The sequence below is a fragment of the Pterocles gutturalis genome, unplaced genomic scaffold (assembly GCF_000699245.1).
Source record: "Pterocles gutturalis isolate BGI_N339 unplaced genomic scaffold, ASM69924v1 scaffold20379, whole genome shotgun sequence".
Classification (NCBI taxonomy): domain Eukaryota; kingdom Metazoa; phylum Chordata; class Aves; order Pterocliformes; family Pteroclidae; genus Pterocles; species Pterocles gutturalis.
In genome coordinates, this window is record NW_010133737.1 from 10767 (window position 1) to 25923 (window position 15157).

Below are 15157 nucleotides of genomic sequence, written 5' to 3' on the forward strand. Positions count from 1 at the left end.
GAAATTGAGACTACAGCCTATGAAATAAATTGATTAAATATATTTAATTGTGTTTAAAATACATGTACAAATAACCACAAGTGAGGACAGGCAACTACTGAAATGGTCATTTTTACAGACTCTGCTCTCCTGAAGGGTGGTTGATGTGCACTGTTTACATAACGATGTGCAGAGCTGTACCATGATATGAACGGCCGATCATTTGACCTCAAGGTGTTTAACTATACATCGGAAAAATACAGAAAACTCATCCAGCAGAATTTTATAAAAACATGGACACGAATTTACACCAGGGGGCCCAAGCTGCAAGGCTGGCCAAAAAATAACTCATCTATTGAGCAGTCACTGTGTCTTCAGTAAGCTCAAAAATAACTGCAGGACACAGGAACACTGCTTTTTGTTTGCTTTTTTCTTTCCTCGTGCTGCAGTATGGGTTTGATATATATATACCAACACTGTCCCAGCAAAGGGCTTTAAGGACATAACATCTTCCATCTCCAATGTTTCGGATTAGCAGTAATACCACCTGGGGTTAATACTACTGACCCAAAACATCTGAAATGGAAAATGCTATAGACTAGCATCTTTCTTCTCTGAAGCATTCACTTGGCAGGTTGTTCAGCTGGCCTGAAAACTGTTTAGGAAAAAATGTGATATATGAGTAAATAGAGATAATGTTCTTTGTCACTGATCACAAGGAGTGGGATGCTGCAGTACGCCGAGTCTGTCATGACCCTCATCTGCTAGCCTTCAAAGCTAATTAATCCACCTGTTTCTAAGGGATCATTCCCTCGTGATTTTAAGTGCAAAGAATAAAACAACATCTTGTAAAATTCATGTGACATGCATAACTTTTATTTTTAATTTAAGCAAGACTGACCAATTAATTTTCCCAAAAAAAGGATATGGAAATGGATATCCAAAATGGATATAAAAGTCCATATTCCTCCCTTTTACTTCGAGGTTTACAGCAGATCTTTATGGGTTGCTCTTTCTAGTGTCTTGTTACTGGTATGGATTTCCAATGGAATATGGCAGTGTGGAATAGAGCCCATAGAAAATATTTGTCTGCCTTTCACTCAGAGTGCTTTGATAAGCTGGTATGCGGATCCATTCCTCATTTGGTTTCAGAAACCTGACCTGTATTTTGTTGTGTTACAATACCAGTTCTTAGATGTGCAGTAGGCTTTGTGGGGTCATGCATGTTTTAATTAATGTAACACTTACTTCATAGGGATGTTGAGAATCTTAATTAATTCAGTCTTTCACAGTCAGATGGAAAAACAATGAGTGATCACAAAATACTGCCAACAATTATTCTGGCAAAAACTTGATAGCTGTGTCTATTGAGAAAAAGAGTATATTTTATCACAAACATGGTGTAAGTACATGATACCGTAAGTGGAGACTGTTGTGTATATTAGTAAATTCACTGCTACAAAAGTAATTCTGCAACAGGAACCCACATTCACACCTGAGACAGCCCTCAACTGAGGTCGGCAGTAATATGTGTGGACAAGGCGGCAGGTTTTGCTTATTTAATGAAAGCGGACTGTCACACGCTGAGAAAGCCCGCTGTCCACATCCATCATTACCACCACTCTCCAGCTCCTGTAATTAGAACTCACGGGGGATTGTTTAAAAGCCCTGCTCTCTTGCAGAGACCTACATAATCTGCCATCCACCAGCATCTGCAGACTGTGCAGCCAGCCGGGGTGTGGGTGGCGGGCAGGATGGTGCCTGTTTGGACTAAGTCAGAATGACATTTCTCCGAGCTGAATTCAGGTCAACATGCACTTTAGGGTTAAGCCAAGCTGGAGGATGGTAAGAGCATCAATATTTTGGAGGAATTTCTAATGAGTTTTCCTGTGGCTCCTCTCTTGTTGCAGCTGATGAAACCTGCTTAGACATCTTCAAGCATTCATCTGAATTAATGATAAAAGACATTTTAATGCAGGATGATGTATTTACCTTAATGAATATGCACAACGGTGCTCACTGTCGTGTTACGTGTAGGAAGATGACCGTGTCCAGCATCTCTATAAATGTGTGGACAGCCACCTGACACCACGTGGTTCAGGACAGCATGAAGAAGCCACAAAAAAGACAAATCCAGTCCTTTACAAATTTCCTATATAGAATATTGATCAAATGATGAAGACCTGTTACAACAATAAAATGAGTTATTTTGTGCTTGGAATGCACCAGTGTTCAATTTTTTTTTTTAAGTGGTTCTCCATGTTTAGTGTCATCGTAGCTTTGGGAAGTCACTGTCAGGTAGGAAAAAAATAATGTAGCCCTCTCTGTTGCACTTTGCACCGGGAATTAAAGTTACCCTAGCTGTCTTAGCACTGCTTAGGGATGGGAATGGCGACATGTTGGATCTTCCTGAAGAGCAGAGGAGGCTGCTGACTGCCTTTGGTGGTGTCCTGTGCGACCTCCTGCAAGGAATAGATGGAAAGGGACAGCAGATCAGTGGCCTCCGTGAGTCTGGAGGATTCACTCATCAATTTCTTTTGGAATGACAGTTTCACTGAAAAGTTGTTTGACATGGGGTAAATAGATTAAATATCCTAGATTTTAGGAAAAACATGTTGGTGAGATATTTACTTAAAAATGCTTAGCAGGACATCAGAGAGGATTGGTAACAAACACCTCCATCTGAATTGATGACATAATACTTACATCCTTCTGATCTTCCCTAGCCAATGATCTGCCATTGACAGGGACTTAAGTGTTCAAAGCAATGTAATAGAAATGTCATGTTGTTAGAAGAGCTAAATGTCATTATATTAATTATTCAGTGTGTTGTATGCTTCAGTGTAATTTTTTATGCAATAAAAATATTAATTTATATTTACAGCACGTTTCATCGATTTCAACAAAAATCAATTATGAAGCAGGATCTTCTGAAGCACTATTTATAAGTGCTGCAAAACTTTTTATTATTTTTATAGCGGCTTTTTCTTCCTCTGGGTAATATTGCATAATTCTTGTTAGGCATCACTGTGTTCAGCCAAAAAAACCCTGAACTATAAATGGAAGAACAATGTGAAATTGATACACTCAGAGGTGTCCCCTGAGAGACTCAAACAGACATTTTTTGATTGTGAGGAAGGTTGATATTTTTGATACCCGTATCTAACTCTGGTACTTTTATTTTTCTGCAACAGGGACAGGATTTGAGAGGACTTCTTTCTTACACCTTCATCCAGCATGATAGCAATGGGCAAACTCCCCTTTTCTTTGTCAGCTTTCACTTCTTTCGTGTTGGTGGTGTCTAGGCAATGCTCCTAAGTTTATCTTTCTTTGCACTTTTTTTTAATTGGGGACTCTGTGCCAGTCTTGAAGCAGTGAAAGGCTGTAGGTACTCAAATAACTTGATACATGTATGTTTGGTCTTTTTCTAGATTAATCCCTAAAATTGTTATATTTATTACTCAACATTATGCATTCTAATAAATATCCTATTATTAGGATAAAAATGTTAAAAATAGGTAGGGGCTTAACTACTTAGCCATTTGTTGTTTCTAAAAATATTCAGCATTTATAGCCCCCCTCATTCTGTCAAGAAATAGAAGTCTTGTTCATATTTCTTGTTTTCATGGAGAATTTACAAGACCTTCATAGTAATAGAAAGTTAAGAGCAGAATGAACACACTTAGAGAAACAGAGTAGGCTGTGTTAGTGCTGTCTGCAAAAGACCACAGTCCCAGGGAAATTCTCTGACATGCAGGAGTGTCTTTGTGTTAATGTAAATATATAACAGTTTTTCTCCAATAATAGCATGCAACTGACCTCAGGCAAAGTATCCCCTTCAAAAGATTCAGATGACAATAAAAAAGAAGTTATGAAGTCAAGTCTCTTAAATTGCTTACAAAGTGCATCTTACTCCCACCAGATTAAAAAAAAAAGCATTATCAAAATTCGCATTGCTCATTACAATATGCTGTGTACAGTTAAACTTGGGCTTTACTAAGTATCATATGCAATATGAGTGTCAATTTAATAATGGGATAAAACAGTTATATTCTCACAGGACTCTTTTATAGTGTTATATATTTAATTATTGTGCTGTGTTAGGCATGCTAGTGTATTTTATTTGATTCACTGAATTTAATAAATACTTCTGTGGCGCTCATCGTTGAAAAATATTATGAGCATATGTCCAGCTGAGATAATCGAAACAGCATTTCCTATTTATGTGGAGCTAATACCCTTCAGATAGGAAGCTGTAAAATCTAATTGGAATAACTGTCTAGTCATTCAGCAAATAAAAACCAGTAAAACAGCAAATCACACTAGACCTAGTAGTCTGGTGCAGGGGAATAGCAGTGCTGTCATGCTACTTTTGCCTTCTAAATGCTTTAACATACAGTGCCCTGGACTGTCAAGTGCTTAATGCTCCAAAATTTTGCATTTTACACTGTCTGAATCATCTTTGTTCCCACTGACACTTTCCATTTTTTGTATTCTTGCTTATATGTCACATATATCTTCTTAGCTCAGTGTGTTCATTGTAAGAGAATGTCATGATTCTTGCTTACAGAAGCAAGAATTGCCAGATTTTACAATGAAATAAAAACAGCAATAATTTTAATTGCATTTGGAATGTTAAAAAAAAAACCAAAACCAACCCTCAAGTCCAAGTTCACAGAGCAGGTCTGCGCTAATGGGCTGCTCCCAACAGTAGCCAAATACAACATCTTCCCTTGGAGCAGCTGGAAACCTGATGCTATTCAGAGTAGGGTTAGGGTTAGGGTTAGAGTTAGGGTTAGGTTTAGGGTTAGGGTTGTGGGTTAGTGTTAGGGTTAGGGGTTAGGTTTAGGGTTAGGGTTAGGGGTTTAGGGTTAGGGTTAGGTTTAGGGTTAGGATTAGGGTTAGGGGTTTAGGGTTAGGGTTAGTTTTAGGGTTAGTGGTTCAGGGTTAGTGTTGGGGTTAGGGTTAGGGTTAGAGTTAGGGGTTAGGGTTAGTGTTAGGGTTACGGTTAGGGGTTTGGGTTAGGGTTAGGGTTAGAGTTAGGGGTTAGGGTTAGGGTTTTAGGGTTAGAGTTAGGGTTAGAGTTAGGGGTTAGGGTTGGGGTTAGGGTTAGGGTTAGGGGTTAGGGTTAGGGTTACTGTTAGGGTTAGGGTTAGGGTTAGGGTTTAGGGTTAGAGTTAGGTTTAGGTTTAGGGTTTAGGGTTAGGGGTTAGGTTTAGGGTTAGGTTTTTAGGGTTAGGTTTAACGTAATCCATCTGATTGAAAAAAAAAGCAAAAATGAAAAGAAAAAGTAAGTATCTCTTGCTTTGGATTTCTTTTACACAATTTGGAGCCTGCTCCTCATTTTGCTGTTGAAATCTTCCAGCTTCATAAGGAAAAGCTTTCTTAAAAAAATATGGTAAGAATTTAGCTGGTAAATTTATATGGGTCACTTCTGAAATGAGCATTAAAAAATTATTTATTTTTGCCCTTACCAACTTTGTGGCTTATTGAAATACCTTCAGAGGAAGAATTGCACTAATCTGCACTGGTAAAATTCCTGAAGAATAAAATACCGAAATAAATCCCAATAACTGGAAAGAGTAGAAACAAACACCCAGGTTCAGGGCTCCGCACACAGGAGTAGATAGCAATGTCTACGCAGAACACAGTGATGTAATTGTGAAAAGTTGCAGTAAATTGAAAACTTCCAATAAACCTGGTTTTGGAGAAGCCTTCCTCCTTGTTAGATGTGCACCATCCGTGAAAACCCAGCATGGGACAAGCCAAACAGCTTTTCCATGAGAATCCTCCCTGTCTCACTTTAAACCCTGTCTAGATGAGATACACCTTATTTTCAGACAGAGGGAACCCAGCCTGCATGCGCGCCATGTGAACAGCCCATCTGCCCATCCCCATGCTAAACATAGTGCTGGAGCCCGCTGAGCGGGGGCTGCCGGCAGAAACACATGGTTATCCGGCAGCTCCAACAGGTCCCCAGAGAGTTTTCTGAGGTTCAAGATACACGGCAGCCCATCTGTCTGAAAATACAGCTTGTCACAGGGATCATGAATGCCACTCTTCATTTTTCTGTCATCTGCGGACAACGCAGCCAAGGGTCTTGTTGGGCAGTGTCACCCATTACTGTGCGGGTGGTGAGGCAGTGGCCCAGGTTGCCCAGAGAAGCTGTGGATGCCCCATCCCTGGAGGTGTTCAGGGCCAGGCTGTATGAGGCTTTGAGCAACCTGGGCTAGTGGGAGGTGTCCCTGCCCATGGCAGGGAGTTGGAACTAGATGGTCTTTAAGGTCCCTTCCAACCCAAACCATTCTGTGATTCTATGATTCTATTCACCTATGATCATATGTTTTACCTGAAGGGCAAGCCATGGCACCAGAGTTCTCCTGCATAGACGTTGAACATGGAGATGAAGAGGTGGAGGGAAGGGGCCTTCTCAGCTGGAGGTGGAGGGACCCACACAACTCCAGAGATGGGGCCAAGCCCCACCATGGAGCAGTCAGTGTGGTGCTGCTGGGGAGGGTTCATCATGCCCCAGTACCCCCACATGGCTCCCTTCCCACCAGGCTGGGAGAGCAGCAGCTCCTCAGCCCCACCGCCCCTTCCTGGATGAGGACAAGAGACCATGATTCGAGCACAGCAACTTAGATAGAATCACAGAATGGTTTGGGTTGGAAGGGACCTTAATGCTCATCCAGTTCCAACCCCCTGTCATGGGCAGGGACACCTCCCACTAGCCCAGGTTGCTCAGAGCCTCAGATGGGATATGCAAGAGAAACACAGCTACTAATCCTTGGCAAACCTCCTCATTGGGGCAGGCACCAGGGTTTCCTGGAGACAAGAGCAAACACAAACTTCTTGGTAGCAGCATTCTCCATCCACGGGTGACCCACTGGCCCCTCTGCCCAGCTGCTTCTGCTGCGACATGCTGAGGAGGCAAGTTTTGTGCACCTTTCAGATCTTGTTATAATTTCAGATCTTGTTTTAATTTAATTTAAATTTCAGATAAAGTCTGTGATTTGCTTGCTGTTTTCTTGGTCTGCCCAGCAAACCTGCAAAGCAGCTGCAGGCTGTGGGGGGAGTGGTGTCTGGGGGTTGTTTGTGTTTGACCCTTGTTTCCTTGGCAATTGCTTCTGGAGTTCCGGCTGTCTGGGTTTAAGATTAGCATGACCGAATCTGTAGTTTCAAAAAACAAAGGGAGGGGAAACTATCAGTTTCAGGGTAAAGCAGGCAGTTTACAGCTTTCCTGAGGCTTTCAGTTGCTCCTGTCCAAGGGGCCAATTTGGTGCTGTTGTAGTTCCAGGGTGGTATTTATACAAGAAGACCCAGTCTGCAGCTCTGTTACTCTCTATACTTTTAAAATATTTTTTTAAATTAAGAAGCTTATATACTAAACTGTTGCCTACACCAGGTGTCTCATAGGTAGCACCGGCTCAGACATTTGAATTCCAGAAACCCCTTACCATTGCTTTTCTTACAGAATCATAACTGTGTGTATTATCAATCTTAATGTACGCATTCATAACTCACGAAACAGTGCAAGCAATGCTGTATAGACAGACAGAATTATGTTATTTACTCAGATTTCTCATTAACACTGTTAAGAAAATGTTCATTAACCAGTCTAACTCTTATTAAAAATCTGCATAAGTTTTTACAGTGTTGAAGTCACTGTAAACATTTATTGGCCAAAAGTGTTTTTGACAACACTGATGCAAATGCACTGGTTTTGAGAAAGTTGTTTCAGAAGCACTGAAAACAGAATTTCTTCCCGGTATACGTGAATTTAAACTATGGTTATTTGCCAGGTTGTCTGGATATTCTCCTCTTTGATGTGTCTTGCCTAATGCCAGCCAACAAGTTTTGCTGTGTTTGTGCTATCTAATGAAACCTTCCACTGCTGTTCTTTGTAAAAACAACACTTCTGCAGGGCTGGAAACCCCAGGAACCATGGGCTTTGCTGCTCATTTGCATGACAGGTACACCCTGGAAAGCTGCACCTCCTCACCACGTGGCCATCCCTGCTGGAATCCTCCGCATGGAGAGGATTCATGCTGGACAACAGCAAAGGTCATACCTCCTGGATTCAAAATTGGACTTCTCCCTGGGAAACCAGCCCTGTTTCCCCAGCCTGCTGGGTCTGGCACTGCTCATGGTGTAGGAGAAAAACTCTGAGTTGAGACAGACAGCGTCTTGCTCTTAGAAATGTCTAAAACTTCTCGCAGTTGCTCTGAAAGCCTACCTAAACCTGTTAAACCTATCACTTGAGTCCTACCCTTCTGCAGTGTGGGGCTAAGACAGGAGCCAGGACAGGAACTGGTACCCGATTTCCTTAGCACAAACATCTCTTGCTGCTCTGTGCATGTGCATGCACAAAAATGCAAGACCCTTCTGAGTCTTTGCCTTGCCGAGTTTTTTCCCTAGCCTCATTTTGGGAGGCTTTTCAAAGGTCTGATGACTCCTCTGAGTGCCCCCACAGGCAGAACAAGGAAGACTCTGCCCCAAGAGCACCTCAAGTTATGCTCCTCAAGAAAAAGAGGAAAGCCCTGGAAGATGCCTGGGATCTGAAGACAGATCTTTTTGTAAGTGTTTTTCATTCGGCACCGAAACTGTCACAGGCAGGTGATGGAGTGATGTTTTGCAAATGTGATTAAGTGACAAAGCAAATAAAGCCTGAGTCAGATTTATTTGAAAAGATGAGTTAACCATTTGCAGGCAGCATCCTTCTCAATCTCAAAAAAAAAAAAAAAAAAAAAAAAAAGAAGAAGAAGAAGAAAAGCTTTGCTTTTGTAAATCAGGACTGAAACTGACCAAGGAAAAAGGGGAAGACACCTGCAATTACACAATTTTGTACTAGTTGAGTCCATGTTCTGTACGACACTGCAGACTGATTTCTCTCAAAAGACTTTCTATTTTCAAACCTTCTGCATGCATTCAATATCTCTACTTTTAGACAGTTACAGGCATATGTGCCACCAATTTGCTGCAGTGGTAAAAATGTGAGGGGAAGCATAACATTCATGTTAAAATTTTACATGTGGTGGCCAGGCAACAAAATGTCAGGTTTTTGTCTCCAGTTCTGGAGATTTGATCCTGTGTCAAAACACAATCAATTGCTGAAGGCTGTGTCCTGTGCTTAGCCACTGCAGGATCACTTTATGAAACAAGTTACAGGAAATGAACACAGCAGTCCTCAGGGTTCTAAAACCCAGGAGAGACGAAGTAAGCAAGCTAAGGGATGAACCAAGAGCACTGCCAAGATGGAAAAACTGGATTCTCCCAGCCTGAAGCCCATGTGCAAACCCCAGCTTTATGGTGCAGTATCAAACCTGTGCATCCACTTACCAAGAGCATCCCCAAACCTCTCATATTTTTCTTAGTTTGCTTCTTTGCAGCCTCATGGAGATACCATGGGAGAGGCTTTGGACACAGCTTCCCAATGCCCCTGGAGCACAGCTTTTGGCTTAACAGCAGGGATCATTGGCAGCTCGCCCAGTCTGAGACGTCTTCCCAGAAAACACTCGCTGATGCTGTTTTTTCCTGCTGTTAAATGGTGTAGTCAGTAATACTTGGTGTAGTTGGTATACACAGCATACTCAACAACTCTAAACCCAGCTCTGCAGAGCATCCCAGCTGGTCTGGGTTTTACTTGGTGTGAGAAGAGACAGCTCATGTTTCAGCCTGGTTTAAATAAAATTTTAGGAGACAGATCTGATTGCAGCAGCAGGCTGAGGAAGCTGTTTGCTGAACTCCCTAGATCGTTATCATCACACAGAAACCTCCTGATGAACAGATGTTATCAAGAAATTGCTAACAAGAGCACCAGGATTGTTTAATTCATGACAAGAAGCAATTAGGCAGCTCTGACAAATCATTATTGTGGGTATGCTGCAAAACATTTGTATTTGTTTTAGCGAAGAACATGCCTGGGGATAAATTCGTCACTTTCTGCTCACCTCCACTCCGGGTCACCCACCCTCCATCCATGGATCTTCCTCCTCTGTTCCAGCTTGTGCTCTGCTGCTTCTTGAGAAACAACAAGGAAAAACAGCTGAACGACTCAAAAATCCCCACCCTTGTTACTCCAGCATGCCCAGAAGCCTCTGTGAGTGTTGTGATACAAGGGTGGGACGGAGGAGCTCAGACCTTTGCTGTGCTGCCGGTCCAACCCCTCTATCGGCATTACAGCCCCACAAGATAAAGCCATCAGCACAGCTGGGTGCACTACGGAAATTGTCACCACATTACGTACTGCATTTCGTATCACTTTGCTGTACTTTTTATTTTATCACAAACTGCATGCATCTTTGTTTTGTGTTGGTTAAGAGAGTGTCTGTGCAACAGCTGTGCAATTTTGTGCCTGTTTTATAGCCTCATTTCTCTTGATGTACAAGCCTTCATAATGATTTATTTGATTAGTGGTAGAAATGAGGTGAGTGCTCTGTAATAAAAATCAGCTAATAATTCATGGCATTTATATATATAGAAAATTAAAGATATATTAAATATATATTAATATTAAACATACTAAGTTAAAAATAAACTACTTGATGAATTTTTCCTTGGCTTGTTCATAGCTACAAGGGGCAATAATTTTAGAAGAAGGACCTTAAGTTCAGTATTCTCAGACATACATCACTATTTACATCCATATTTATCTAGATACCAAGAGATGAGTCACATCCCTGATCATTTAATTCAGCAGGTTACTGAGAACAAAGTTAACAAATTCTACTCCCTATCTTGCAGTATTAATTGATTACTAGGCTACAGTCCTTCCCAGGGTAACCTTGGTTATCAAACTGTGGTTATGAACGGTGCTGCTCGTGGAGAAGAACATCTGTGTCACTGGGCTCATACCTGTGGCATTGTTTCAACAAGAGGGATGAAAACTCTTATTAAGAGCTCCACTCTCTGCTGGAACCAGCTGAAGGTATCTTTCTGAAATAAGATCTCCATCATTTCCTCAACCTGTGCCTCTGGGCAAGGATTGGCTTCCCATCCCTTTTGGAGAGCTGTGGGACACGCCAAGATCCTGGCATCTCCCTGTGCTGTTCACCAACCACCCGCCACTAGACCAGGAACATTTCATAGACATTCAATGAATATCATTAACTTTCTGAATGTTGAGCTCCCCCAGGTAGAGCCATGCATCGCTATTGATGGAGCACTTTGCCTTTCCATCTCCCTTCTCGTGGGTCGCTCATGTCCACGTTTACACCTCCACAGCAGAGACAATGCACGTGCGTTTTTGCTAGAAGCATTGCAAGGACTGAGGACGGTGAAATCACAGCACTGGTTTCACGCTGGAGTTAGCCACTGAGTCAAAGAGATTAACTCAACAGTCAGAGTTTGTAACTGTTAATGTTCCTTTACTTGCATCACTGGGCAGCACTGGGGATAGCTCTGCATTAAGTGTTCCAATGGACGGGCAAAACTGCAGAGAATAGATGTTGCAAACTTGTACATTTTCCGTAAAATCCCTGGAATTCTTTTACATAAACATCAAATTTCCTGGAACTCATTGATATATATGAAAATGTTGTTTTGCTCATGCACAGAGGTTCTTTCTGGTGGTCTTTGGTGGTTGAGGGATGAAGTAAGTAGTCTTCTTCACTTTGCCCACTACTTGAACTTTCTTCTGATTCTGCGCAGTGGAGTCCCTTTTTCTCAATTAATTTTCTTGCCTTTGTACTCTTACAAGGTTGGCTAATTTCTTGATTGACGTTTGCAGACATTCTTCCTCACCTGATTGTTCTGGTCCTAAACTATTATAGTTAAATATTTACCACTCTAAGACACCTTAAGACCTTCCATCTGTTGCCTAGCTGCACAACATTCCAGAGTTAATTTAAAATTTTACAATAATTCAGCAGCTTTCTTTCAACACTTTTGTTTGGTTGGTTTGTTGGGCGGCCAAATTCTGACATTCTAAGCCATTAGCTTCAATGACTCTTCGAGGTGACCTGTCTCAGAGCTCACCAGGCTCCCTCCATGTGGAGCCGCTCCAAGCACAGAAGATGCTGTGGAGAGTTGCTGCAAATAGGAAAAAACAGATAGGAGATGATGGAGGACCAACTTTGAGCTTTTTTGTATAGACATTTTTTCCCCATGCTGAAGGATGGGAAATGTTTATAGTGACTGAGCCAGGAGGTAAACAGTGATCCCTGTATTGCAGCAGCAGCTGTACATAATTTGTACTGTTATGCCGTAAGTTTCTGCAAGGTTTGGAAGGCTTTTTCAAGATATTTGTTAAAATAGCTCCAGTTAAACCACTCTGTGAGGCCAGATTTACTGTGTGTTTCAGACAGTTCTTTAAGGCTGGCTTTGGTATTTTATTTAACAGAGCTTCTGCACAGCAGGTATGGTCCCTGGTTCTCAGGGGAGCTAGAAAAAAAGCTGCAACTGGGTTATAATGGAGAAAAAGGGGTGACTGTGACACTGCAGGAAGGGCAGAGTGACCTGGATCAAAAGTGCAAATCTACTCCAACACCAGCAGGAGAAAAAATTCAGGACACGCACTTTGCTGGCAAACTGCCTTTTGGTGGTTATAAAAATACTTCCTTGGATATTCATGTCCAAAAGCCAAACAAAAAATACATTATTTATGCAACATAGGAATTAACTCAGATCATGCAACAGCTCAGGTTGGACAGGAGCTGTTTCTCAGCTCTGAGGAACACCTCTGCTGTCTCTGCCCTGTCCTTCGATCAGCGAGTATCATGCAGTGCAGGCAGCAGCATCCTGGGGCGATGCACAAAACCTGTGTTCTGTGTTTAGGTCTCAGGTGTATTTTCTCCTATGCCCCTATCAGCAGCTTGACCAGAAAAAGTCCAGATTCTCTTCAAGGCGTATCCTTGCCTCTTCTCTGCTGAATAAGCAGAAAAATGACAATGGATTTGCATCTACCGAGAATATTCACAGCTCATGTGAGTTGAACAGACACACTGATTACTCACAACCATGAAGTGCCACCTCAACAGATTTTTTTTATTTATTTTTTTTTCCAGAATTGAGGGAATGGCAAATTGGTTAACTGCCCTTGACGTCACATTTATAAATGTTCCTCTTCTGAATTTTCTTGATATTTTCTTGCAGTCTCTTTAACCCTGCAGGCCACTGGCTTAAACCTGATTTTCCAAAGTTGAAACAGCAGCTGTGCCATCACAAAAGTCTGTTAGGAAATGTTCATAGCCTCATTGGCAGAAAAATGAAGCTATTTGCTAGGAGGAAAATGCCCCCCTGACCCCATTTTTTTTTTTTTTTAATTATAGCGAATCCAGAAAATCCAGCATCCAGAAGTGTTTGCCCCTTTTCAATATTATTCCTCAATATGTGCAATAGTTCCCTGCAAGTGTCACTGCATTGCTGTTTCAAGGACACTGAAGTTGCTCTGCCTTTAACAATTTTTTAATTCCTTGGGTATTCCAAACTCATCTAATGGAGGCTTAGCGCCCAAAGTTTTGAATTTCCTGCAAGTTTCGAGAGGATCAGTAGCCGTGTAGAGCTGCAGAGAAGTGTTACCGCTGATCTTCAGTGTTTAGTGAGGGTCATTTATTGAACTTTATTTCATTTTATTTGGTAATCCGACCAGCAGCACACAGAAGCACAGGTTGTACCTGCCCCACACATGCAGGAGTACCATGGGGGACAGAAAGCATCCCAGCTGGAGGGATGGGAAAGGTCGCGGGACACAGGGAAGGAAGAGGAGTTGTGTTGGTGAGGGGCTGTAAAATTGCAGACTTTGGGAACAGAATGTTCTGCATGGGGCTCTGCTCAATACAGTAAGTTAAAGCATGGTCTCCAGAGGCCTGAGGCAAGCCCTGGTGTTGCCTTTCCTGAAGAGACTTCCCAAAGAGGGATGTGGATATGCCAGACACCTGCAGTAGGACCTGCAGGAACCTCTGTACCTCTCCACTGACACTTGCCAAGGGCAGGAGGGAGGCTGGGGCTGTCTCACAGAGCCACTGTAATTTTTCTCCTGCTTGTTAAAATGAGAGCAGCATGACCCAGATAGTCTTCACCCACCTCTTAGCTCTCCCCTTTCCACCTCTATCCGTCTCCCATCATCTCTGCCATCCTCAGCCTTCAGACCCAGACTGTAGATCTGATCCAACTAATCCTTCTTCCCCACTTTGTCTACTTCTTTGCATTTCTTTGCATGCTTTCTCTTGAGCAACCCATCAATATCCGAGCTCAGGGTTTGGGATGTCTTCTGACAAAGCCAGTCCCACCTGGCTCTCTAAACCTCAGTCTCACAGCAGCAGGTCCTGCAGCTCATCCAGGACCAGGGATCTCTTACTCCATCAGCTTCCTTAATATTCTACCAGCTTCTCTGCCGGTAATTCCTGATCCTTAAATCCATTAGAGTGTGTGCTTTAGTACTTCAGCTGGAGAGTGGAGCGTCATTTCATCCGCATTCGTCCTGAGCCATAGGTGATGGCTCTGGCGGCAGAAAGCATCCAGACACAGGAGGAGCAACTGGTTGCTTTTGGGGTATGAAGTCCTTGGAATGTGAAAGCCTTGTTGGCTTCTCTGCTCAGCTGTTAATTATGACTGATAATGGTAATTGACGTGTTCAGAGCAGTAGATTGCAGGGTTAGCTTATTGCAGGCACTCAGCTTGTTCAAATGAGTTCATCAATAAATCAAAGCGGCGCAGACCTCCTAAATCCATGTGGGTTCTGCTGAAGCCAAACAAAATCAAACCTGAAATTGTCATTAAATTAGAAGGCCAATGAGGTTTGTAGCAAAAGCTAAATTCTGTAAATGATGGATTTAGATCTTTGGTAAATCTCAGAGGACCGAGGGTGTTTTATTGCCTTGATTATCCATATGAGACGTCAAACTGACAGAGGGCAGAGGGTGATGATAGCCCCAGCCTCATAATGAGGAGGAGGATATTAATAGCCATCTCCCGTGCTCATAGACATTTGCATTTACAGATGCACTCCAAGCTGGTGACAGCTTGCTGGGGTCTGGCTGGTAGCGAGGGCTTCCAGGGTGGTGACATGAAAGGGCTCAGAAATTTGGGTGCTGGCTGTGACAGGGGTCCTGCAGGCTTCAGCCCTTCACAGGGGGTTTGAGACAGCAATCATGACAGCAAAACTGCTCATTAGCCTGATGAATCACCGCTGTTTTCCATTTTTTGTGTATTTTTTTTACTTCACTGCTTCCTCATCTCT